A 10,088-nucleotide genomic window follows, 5' to 3' on the forward strand; every position below is an offset into this window, starting at 1 on the left:
TACTACCTAAGGCAATCTACAGAATCAATGCAATCCCTATCAAATTACCAAGGACATTTTTCACAGAACTTGAACAAAGTATTTTAAAGTTTGTTTGGAAGCACAAAATACCCAGAAGAGCCAAAGACATCCTCAGAAAGAAAAATGGAGCTGGAGGAATCAGGCTCCCTGACTTCATACTATACTACAAGGCAACATTCATCAAAACCATACAGTACTGGCACAAATACACAAATATAGATCAGTGGAACAGGATAGAAAGCCCAGAATTAAACCCACACTCCTACAGCCAACTAATCTATGACAAAAAGAGAAAAGACAGCCTGTTTAAGAAGTGGTACTGGGAAAACTGGACAGCCACATGTAAAAGAATGAAACTAGGACACTCCCTAACACCATACACAGAAATAAACTCAAAATGGATTAAAGACCTAGATATAAGACCAGATACTATAAAACCCTTAGAGGAAATCATAGGCCAAACTCTCTCTGACATAAACGATAGCAACATCTTCTCTGATCCACCTCTTAGAGTACTGACACTAAAAACAAAAATAAGCAAATGGGACTTTATTAAACTTAAAAGTTTCTGCACAGCAAAGGAAACCCTAAACAAAATGAAAAGACAACCCACAGAATGGGAGAAAAATCTTTGCAAATTAATCAACTGACAAGGGATTAACCTCCAAAATTTATAAACACCTTCTGCAGCTCAATACCGAAAAAACAAACAACCCCATCAAAAAAATGGGCGGAAGTGCTCTGTCTTTGAGCCCCTGTTGCTCCTGCGCATGGCGCGGCGCCGGGGAGAGGGGGCAGGCTGAAGTGCCAGAATATGCACTTGCGCATAACTGAGGTCATCTGTCCCTGCCACGGGTGGCCCTTTTAACTGCTAGCAAGACAGACAGTGGTGCGAAAAAAGAAAAAATAGGCGGAAGATCTAAACAAAGCAGTCTCCAAAGAAGACATAAGATAGCCAAAATACACATGAAAAGATGTTCAACATCACTCACTATTAGAGAAATGCAAATCAAAACCACTCTGAGGTACGACCTTACTCTGGCCAGAATGGCCATCATCAAAAAGTCTACAAACAGTAAGTGCTAGAGAGGGTGTGGAGAAAAAGGAATCCTAGTACACTGTTGGTGGGATTGTAAATTGGTGAAACCACTGTGGAAAACAGTATGGAGATGCCTCAGAAAACTAAAAATAGCACTACCATTTGACCCAGCAATCCCACTCCTGAACATCTACCCAAAGAAAACCATGATTTGAAAAGACGCATGTACTCCGATGTTCATTGCAGTACTATTTGCAATAGCCAAGACATGGAAACAACCTAAATGTCCATCAACAGAGGAGTGTATCAAGAAGAGGTGGTACATATACACAATGGAATATTACTCAGCCATTAAAAGGAATGAAATACCACCATTTTTAGCAACATGGATGGACCTAGAAATTATCATGCTAAGAGAAGTTAGACGGTGAGACACCAACATCAAATGCTATCACTTACATGTGGAATCCAATAAAGGACACAATGAACTTCTCTGCAGAACAGATACTGACTCACAGACTTTGAAAAACTTATAGTTTCCTAATGAAATAGTCTGTGGGGTGGGGGGTTGCCCTGAGGATTTAGGATGGAAATGCTATAAAATTTGGTTGTGATTATCTTTGTACAACTATAAATATAATAAAATTTATTGAATAATAAAAAATAATGTACAAATGAAACATAATGCTATGAACTAATGTTATCTTAATAAATTCAATAGTGAAATCTAAAGTTTTTTTCTAGTAACTGATATCTTTTCAAAGAGATGAGAAATTACTGCTAAGTTTGCTGCTGAACAATATAATAGAAGTTTTCTATGGCATTTGAAGTTTTTATCTGCTTGGCGAAAGTAAACATATATAATGCTGTATATGGGAAAATAATTTTAAATCATTCTACTCTGTTTAAATTTGAGAATATAATAGTTGATAAATTAAGCAAAAATTTATCAAGCAAAATTACCCTTTTCATTATAACCATTCATGTGAGATCTTTCTAAACTTAATATTTTACATTACATCTCATAAACTTCTAAACAAGATTTACTCAAACATATAGTTTTTTCTAAATAATGGTAAAAGGTAATGAAGCACAATTTGATACCTAATCAAACAATAAATTATATTTTTAAAAGGGCTAATTACTGTGCCCAACTTTCAAAACCAACCCAATTACTGTTCTTATTTTGTGGGCTATTATCTTAGACATAGTAGGTATGATTTTAGGTATCTTACCAAGATTTAGATATTAAGAGATACAGAGAAAGATTATGATTGTCTGATGTTTCCAAAGTTGTTTTATTTCTTGCTATTCTCTGTGTTCATTCTTGGTAATGACCTAGGACAACAATGAGTATATTTCTGAAAAATTGGCATTCTGATTTGTTTCATAGCAAACTTCTCTACATAAAAACAAAAAAAATCTGATGTCTATTAACTGCATTGTTTTATTATATTCATTAACTATTTTGCACAAGTCCACCTCAGTTTAGTTTTCTAGAACCTTCACGGAGAATAGCAAATACAATAAAATTGTAATAATAAACTAAATGTCACTGTAGCATCTCCCCATTTTTATGCAGAATGGTATCTGCATGCCTCCATAATTGCAGTACTCAGAATGAAGCGGTATTTTTGATACAATGGGTTTTTTTTTGTCTTATTCTTTTCTTATATCTTCTTTTTCCTTCCTTCTCTTTTTCTTTCAACTTCAACTTTCAAAGCATGTAAGATGCTGCTGCATTGTCAACCTGTGGACAGTGTCAAATATGTAATCTAAATTCAAAATTTAGCTGCTATGTATTCTCAGGAGAAGACTCAAGAATATACAGACTTGCCTAGGAATAACACAATTAAAGGCAGCAACCTCTTACCTTTCAGTTATATGACTGACATCCATCTAGACCTAGTTGACAAACAAGAGCTTCTATTTTCCCCCTAAATGAACATTATCCAAACTCCCTGCAGATGATTAGCTGGAAAACGTTTACCTTTCACATGCCACAGTCACACTCAGCACTGGAAATCTAGAATTTGATTAACTTATTTTGAAATTCAAGGAAAGGTGATTTTTCTCCACAGCCAATTGCCACAGGAAAATAATCTCTATGTTATTTTGAAGAGAAGGGAAATTACACTCATTTCAAGTGAAGGTTAATGCTCAGTTGTCCTCATTTATCATATGAGTTTCTACATTTCTAACTCATTTTTTGATAATCAAGGTTTTTTTGTGAGTTCAAAATTGGATGATGCTCTTCATATGCTCATTCATGCGTATGCCCTTACTTTTCCCATAAAACATTTACCTTAGAAGAGTGTCTACCTTCCCTTCTTACCAGAAAGCAATGTGGGGAAAACTGAAATGTACAAATAGAGTTTATGTGAAAAATAGATGTTAAAGACAATTAGACCTGTGTTTTAAGTTTTTTCAGCTATAACAGTTATCAGCAATGTTACAAGTTACCTCTTATTTGCTCTTTCCTTAAGGGGATATGAATATCAATTTTACATGACAGTTGAAGAAATAAATGTAACGACATCTGAAAATGTCTGGCACAGAATGAAATTTCAAGAAGTATCAATTTCCTGCACATTTTCCACTTTTAGAAGGCAAGTCATGTGGTCATTATCTTCAACAATAAAGAAAAAAAATGGAATTCTTCAAAACTGTGGCCTCATTACTGAATTTCCCCCCTTCTTATATCTGAGAAGAACAAAGCGTCTTCAGTGTCTTGCAGAGAAACCATGTTTTCCTCCTCCTCTGACTTCACTATTTCAAATACATATGAGCTATGCACTTAGTTATTTGATTTACATATGTTCACTTCTGGATCCAGGTACCTACCCATAATAAGGAAATGCTTGCCAACACAACCCAATGAAACTTGCATAAGTTACAGAAGAAATTTTATTAGAAGGCTGACATCAGTGCAAAACGATCAAATTATTATTTGGACGCTTCATCCTTAGAGTAGACCTCCTAAAGCCTTCCTTTCCAGTTTTACTAAGGTGCAAATGACAATCCCTCTTGTGCTGAGGAGAGAACTAAGAAGGAGGCAAGTCTTGTGCATTGGGCCATCAATATTAACAAAGGAGAAAGAAAATATAAAAGAAGGTGTCCAGAGGAAGTAGATGCTACTTTCAGTTTTAGGAAGTGTCCAGAAAGCACATTCAAAGAGCCAACAACTGGGGTTTCACATCTGTAGGCAGAGTTAGAGAAGCAAGCTGAATCAGTTGGAAAATTAACTCCCTAAATTCTAATATTTAAATATGTATGGGGCCAAACAAAACACATAAGCCTGAAGAAAAGGAGATAGAAAACTTGGGTAAAATAATGTGAAAAATCATTTGGGGAGCAGAAAATGAGGACATTGCCTCATCCAACCTCATTTACCCATATGAACAGCCTATATATTAGAGATTATCATCATCATCATTCATTAGATACCTGATTTTTAGAAAGTTCTGTAACTTTGCCTAAGAATCATTGCTTATAAATATTAGAGCCCAGATTATAAATCAAGGCTTTTTAACAGCAAAGGCCAAGCTTTTTATTCATCTATGTATAATTTTTTTTATATAGTAAGAACGCTTAACATGAGATCCTCTTGACAGATTTTAAGTGTACAACACAGTACTGTTAACTACAGGCAGATTTTTACACAGCCCATCTCTAGAACTTACTCACCTTGCCTGAGTGAAACTTTATACCTATTCATTACTAATTTCCCATTTATCCATTCTCTTTGTTCTTAGCAACCACCGTTCTGCTCTCTGTTTCCTTCTGAGTTTACTATTTTAAATAAATAACTCACTTAATCATGCAGTATTTGTCCTTCAGTGACTAGCTTATTTCACTTAGAAAAATATTCACAAGTTTCATCAGTGCTGTTGCGTGTTGCAGGATTTCCTCATTTCATTTAAAAAAAATATGGGTCTTACATAAAATGGAATATTAATTTAATGAATATTCATAATAATGAATATTAATAATGAATTTTATTCCATTTTATTTAAGTACCATATTTTCTTTACCCATTCATTTGCTGATGGACACTTAGGTTATTTCCACATCTCAGCTATTGCAAATAGTTCTGAGATAAGCATGGATGTTCTAGTATCTAAGATCCTTATTTCAATTATTTTGAATAAATATTCAGAAGTGGGATGGCTATATCACATGGTAGTTCTATTTTTAGCACTTTGAGGAACTTCTATAATATTTTCCATAGTGGCTACACCATCTTGCATTCCCACCAACACTGTACAAAGTTCCAGTTTCACCATATCCTCACCAACATCTCGTCTTCTGTTTTTTGTTAATAGCGATCATATTGTGTGAAGTGATCTCTCATTGTGATTTTGATTTGCATTTCTCTCATGTGAGTGATGTTAAGCATCTTTCCATGTACTTACTGGGTATTTCTATGCTTTCTTCAGAGAAATTTCTATTCACGTCTTTAGCTCATTTTTAATTGGATTGTTATATTCTTGCTACTGAATTACAGGAATTTCTATTTTGGAAAGTGACTCCTTATCTGATATATGGCTTGCAAATATTTTTTTCCATTTTCTAGGTTACCTTTTCACTGCTGTATTTCTTTGTTGTGTAGCTTTTCTTAGTTTGACATAGTCCCACTTATTTTTTACTCTGTTTCCTATGCTTTCTGTGTTATATTTATGAAATAATTGCCAAGACCAACGTCATCAAAGTTTTTCCTTATGTTTTCCTTCAGGATTTTTGCAGTTTGAAGTCTTATGTTTAAGTCTAATTCATTTTGAGTTTATTTTTGTGTATGGTATAAAAGCTATTTCGTTCTTCTTAACATAGAGATCCAATTTTCTCTTCACCATCTGCTGCAGAGAATTAAGAATATCTAGTTTAGAAATATGATATAAAATTTGTTGACCATTTTATGGTGATATAAAATTTTCAAGTTGTTCCTGCAGGTTTCCTTGCTTGTTGTTTTCTTTTTGTGAATATACTCCTACCTTTACACTTCTTTCTACAGATATGTCTATGTCATTCAGAGAAGCTTAACATTTTATCTTCTATTTGGCAAATATAAAATATAATCATATATATTTGATGTCAATGATTTTCAAAACATTAGAAATAAGTATGTAGATTGTTATCTTGTCCACTCTTATTAATTCATTCTAATCCCTCTTCTTTACATCCTTTTTTCCTGCCTTCCTTTTTCCCTTCCTTACCCTCTCTTCCCTCTCATTCTTTTTCCTTCTCTCTCTCCTATCGTCTTTTCCTTTCTGGATCAAGGCGAGGGAATGATTCAGTGGTGATCTATTCTGAAGCATTCTTTTCCTAAGTGTATGTCTGTGTACCTCTAATGTGAGTATATACATATATTTTCTTTTCTGAAGCCTGCATATCAAACACCTTCTTGAAAAATTAAGTATTTGAACTAAAGTAGTTCCTTTCCTTTATCATAAAGAAAAGAAAGAAGCCTACAAATAACTTTTTCTTTATTTTCTGCTAGCCTGCCACAGATGAAGTTTATACTAATTAGAAATCATCTGGAGGCATGAGAGCAGATTGAGCCTTCGACTAGAAGTGCTTCCTGACAGGTGGTTCACCACAAAGCAACATTACAATTACCTAACACTGTTTGATTTGTGTAAACCTCATTACTACTCACATTATTTAATGAACTATGAGCATTCCTTCACCTCCCTGCAGATTGCAGCGCTCCATTTCCATTTCAACTCAGAAATGAAGACTGCATGGTTTAAAACCCATTTGCTTTTTTAAGGCAAATACTGCCGTGCATTTATAATTGTGAATTTGAATAGATTTAAAACATCATCCTAAAACCAATCAGTGAAACAGGAAGGCAAAGTTTGTTCATAATATTGAAAATATTAAGATTTAACCTCTTGGGTTATATCTTCCCCATGAATAAAAAAGAAAAACTGACTTTTCCCAATATGTAAGAATGTGTATGTTCAGTGTGTTTTCCCATGTGCAGTGAGGTGGAAAATTGAAGCAATTATCCAGATAATTCAAGCCTCAAACCACAAAATTGCCTTAATTCTGAAGGTTTTTTGGTATATGTCTGCATAATCTGAAAGTCCATTTGGATGAAAACAAAATGCTGTATTTTCTTTTTAAAAAGTCCAAATTATTTATATCTACCTTAGCCTAATAGCTCATGTTTTAATATCTCATGAATTTTTTATTCTAAATACAGTTTCTCAGAGAAATAATTCTAGCTAAAAGAACCTGATAACAATAGATACAGATTTATATCACTTATCCTATTAAAATTATTTTTCCTAAGTTGCCTGTGTTTGACATTGTGCTACAACTTTATAATAAACAGACCCAAGATTTTTTATTGTCAGGGGTTAAAGTTCAATCACTTTTCAAGTTGAATGAAATTTCAACTCAACATACTTTCCAGGTTTTTATCACTATTCTCTACTTTTGGAAGTTTCTATTCCTATCAAATGATTAAATTAATATCCCTGAGATACTCCCCTATACTAGCAAAGTCCTCCTAAAGGCAACTTCTATTTTTTTTCTTCCCATGCTTTCTCATCAGCAAGGAAGTAACTGAGTCCAGTTCTGTCTGATGTCAAGGACTGACTCTTCAACACTGTTTTACTATCTGACCTTCCAGATCCAGCAAAACTACTATCTATAAGTTTGGTTGACCTAATCATGTTGCAGGTACCAACTAACTAGCCCTCCCTCCCAACTGCTTGATTTAAAAATACAAAAGTCGCTCACCTGTGGTTCATTTCCAACGTCAATTTCTAGATTCATTCATTGGAGACACTCAGAAATCAAGTCTAACGGACACTTTATCTATTCATGCAATTCCATTATCATAGGGTTGAGATAAACAGAATGTGATAAATCATTCAATAACTGTGGTAGATTAAAAATAATTGAGATTTTTATTCCTACTCTTTTTATTCAGTCACGGAGTTTAATCACTATTCTGTGAATCTGGCCTTGCTTTAGTGACTTGTTTGATACTTAGAATGTGGCAAAAATGACAACATGTGAGTTTCAAGTCTAGGTTACAAGATGCCATGAAGCTTAATATTTTAGAGAGCTCTAAGATACCACCCTTTCAGTCATCCCTACCACGGAGCCAGACATGTAAATGAAACTATTTTACATTCTTCAGACCAGACTTAGCTGCCAACTGAAAACTACCAACTGATCTCAATCAACTCCACATGGAATGGAAGAATCTACCAGCTACTCCCTTTTTAAAGTCCTAACCTAGAAAATTGGGAGTTATAATAAAATGAGTGAAGGTGCTACATTTTGGGGTGGTTTATCACACAGCAATACATAAGCAGAGCAAACACTTAAAGCCTTCACTTGGTGACACATGATTCATTTCCTCTCATGATTAATTGGCCATAGAAATGCCAAATGGGCAGAGGACTACCAAACTGAATAACTTTAACAGTTGTAAATATAAAAAATACCACATTTTTTTTCAAGCTATCTCTCTCTCCTGACGTTTTTAGAAATTACTTAATTGGCAATTACTTGAGTGTTTCTGTTGATATATTTTCTATCATTGTGAATTGTTATTTTAATATTTTCCTTTACATTTTCTCAGTTCCCAGACCAGTGATTGAACCTGGGCTGCAGCAGTGAAATCACTGAATCCTAATTACTAGACCACCAAGAACACCCTAATATTTTCTAATTGATTTGTTGTAGAATGTATTCTAATCCTTGAAACATAAAGATACCAGAAAAAGATTAGACAACTAAAGAAAAGACAACTCGAATAGAGTAGAAATATGTGCCAAGTCAACAATGCAGTAATGAACACTGTGGGTAAATGCCATAGTGAGAAGATTTAAAACAGAAAAATGATAATTAATGGCAAGATATCAGAGAGAGTAAGCTGGCACTAAATGGTAATAGTCCAGAAAACCAGACAGAGGGCTTTGTGTATACTTGATGCAATATCCATTTCAATAATTATTAGAGGACCATAATGAATATGGATTTGAGCATGGCTTTCTCTGGCAGAGATGCACAGTTTCAGTGTGAAGATGCTAGAACTAGAGAGAGTTACTAGGATATGTTCTGTGATTCTAGATGAAGAAAGCCATAATTTCACCCCAAAATATGCCTGTTTTTGACATGAAAGTTGTCCTTAGGTGAAAGCAATTAGTAAGCAGCAAACCCAGAAAAAGCTCCTCTTTTTTTTTTTTTTTTTTAAATGCTTAATGGTAGTATATAAATTCTCCCTACACTGGAGAGACTTTTAGCCTAAAGACTGAAACAGGGAATCTGCATGTATCTTTCCATGTACTTTCCTTCCCACAGTTTGCTGTCCTTGGGAATCTAAAACTGCTTTCCTCTATCTTATTTCTCTGTACATTATTCAATTTGTGTTGGAGATACTATATAAGTTGCAGTCCTAAACCACCTTTTTTTTTTAGGTTTATCCCACGTCATATATGCCATATATGTTAATAAAAAGTTTGTTTTTCTCTTCTTAATCTATTTTTTTTAAAGAGCCCCAGCTGAAAAGCTAGGGTCAGTAGAGAAAAAGTTAAGCCTTAACTATACAGACAATATTAGTAGTAGTGGTAACATAAAGAAAAAAGGTAACAATTGAAAGAAAATTCTAAATTGCCAGGAGTCTATGATGCTTAAATGACTTTTGAATGAATACAAGTTACCTTGGCTGAGAAACTGGAAGGATAAATTGCACTATTACAATAAAATGGAAGAGTTTAGAAGGCAAGCTGAATTACAGAATGGAATCAATTTGTAGACTTATTGTACATGAATTGGGGTACTTATTCTAAGACAAATTGAAATAAGAAAATATAAAAGAAAATTAAATATTGAGGGAAAAGTGAAGCATTAAATCTTGAAAAATTCAAAAGTACTTTTTTTCTCGAATTCATGTGTATTCTTATTCTCCAGTTAAAGCAATTTACTAATGCCCATCATATAAAAAAAATCAGGAATTCAATTTCCAGGGTCTAAAAGAAAATAATAATCTACTGTGTATCATATA

At 33.9% G+C, this 10,088-nt stretch overlaps 1 non-coding gene across 1 annotated transcript; it reads left to right on the forward strand.

Annotated features, from left to right (window-relative positions):
* Positions 1-759: 759 nt before the first annotated feature.
* Positions 760-904, forward strand: LOC146397572 (small nucleolar RNA SNORA76). Its single transcript, XR_014825403.1, has one exon. It is a non-coding gene; the product is annotated as a small nucleolar RNA SNORA76 (small nucleolar RNA).
* The last annotated feature ends 9,184 nt before the right edge of the window (positions 905-10,088 follow it).

The sequence above is a fragment of the Sus scrofa genome, chromosome 13, assembly GCF_054392235.1.
Source record: "Sus scrofa isolate SSC_HxYL_T2T_F1_AM1 chromosome 13, Sscrofa_HxYL_maternal_Yorkshire_Landrace_v2.0, whole genome shotgun sequence".
Lineage (NCBI taxonomy): Eukaryota > Metazoa > Chordata > Mammalia > Artiodactyla > Suidae > Sus > Sus scrofa.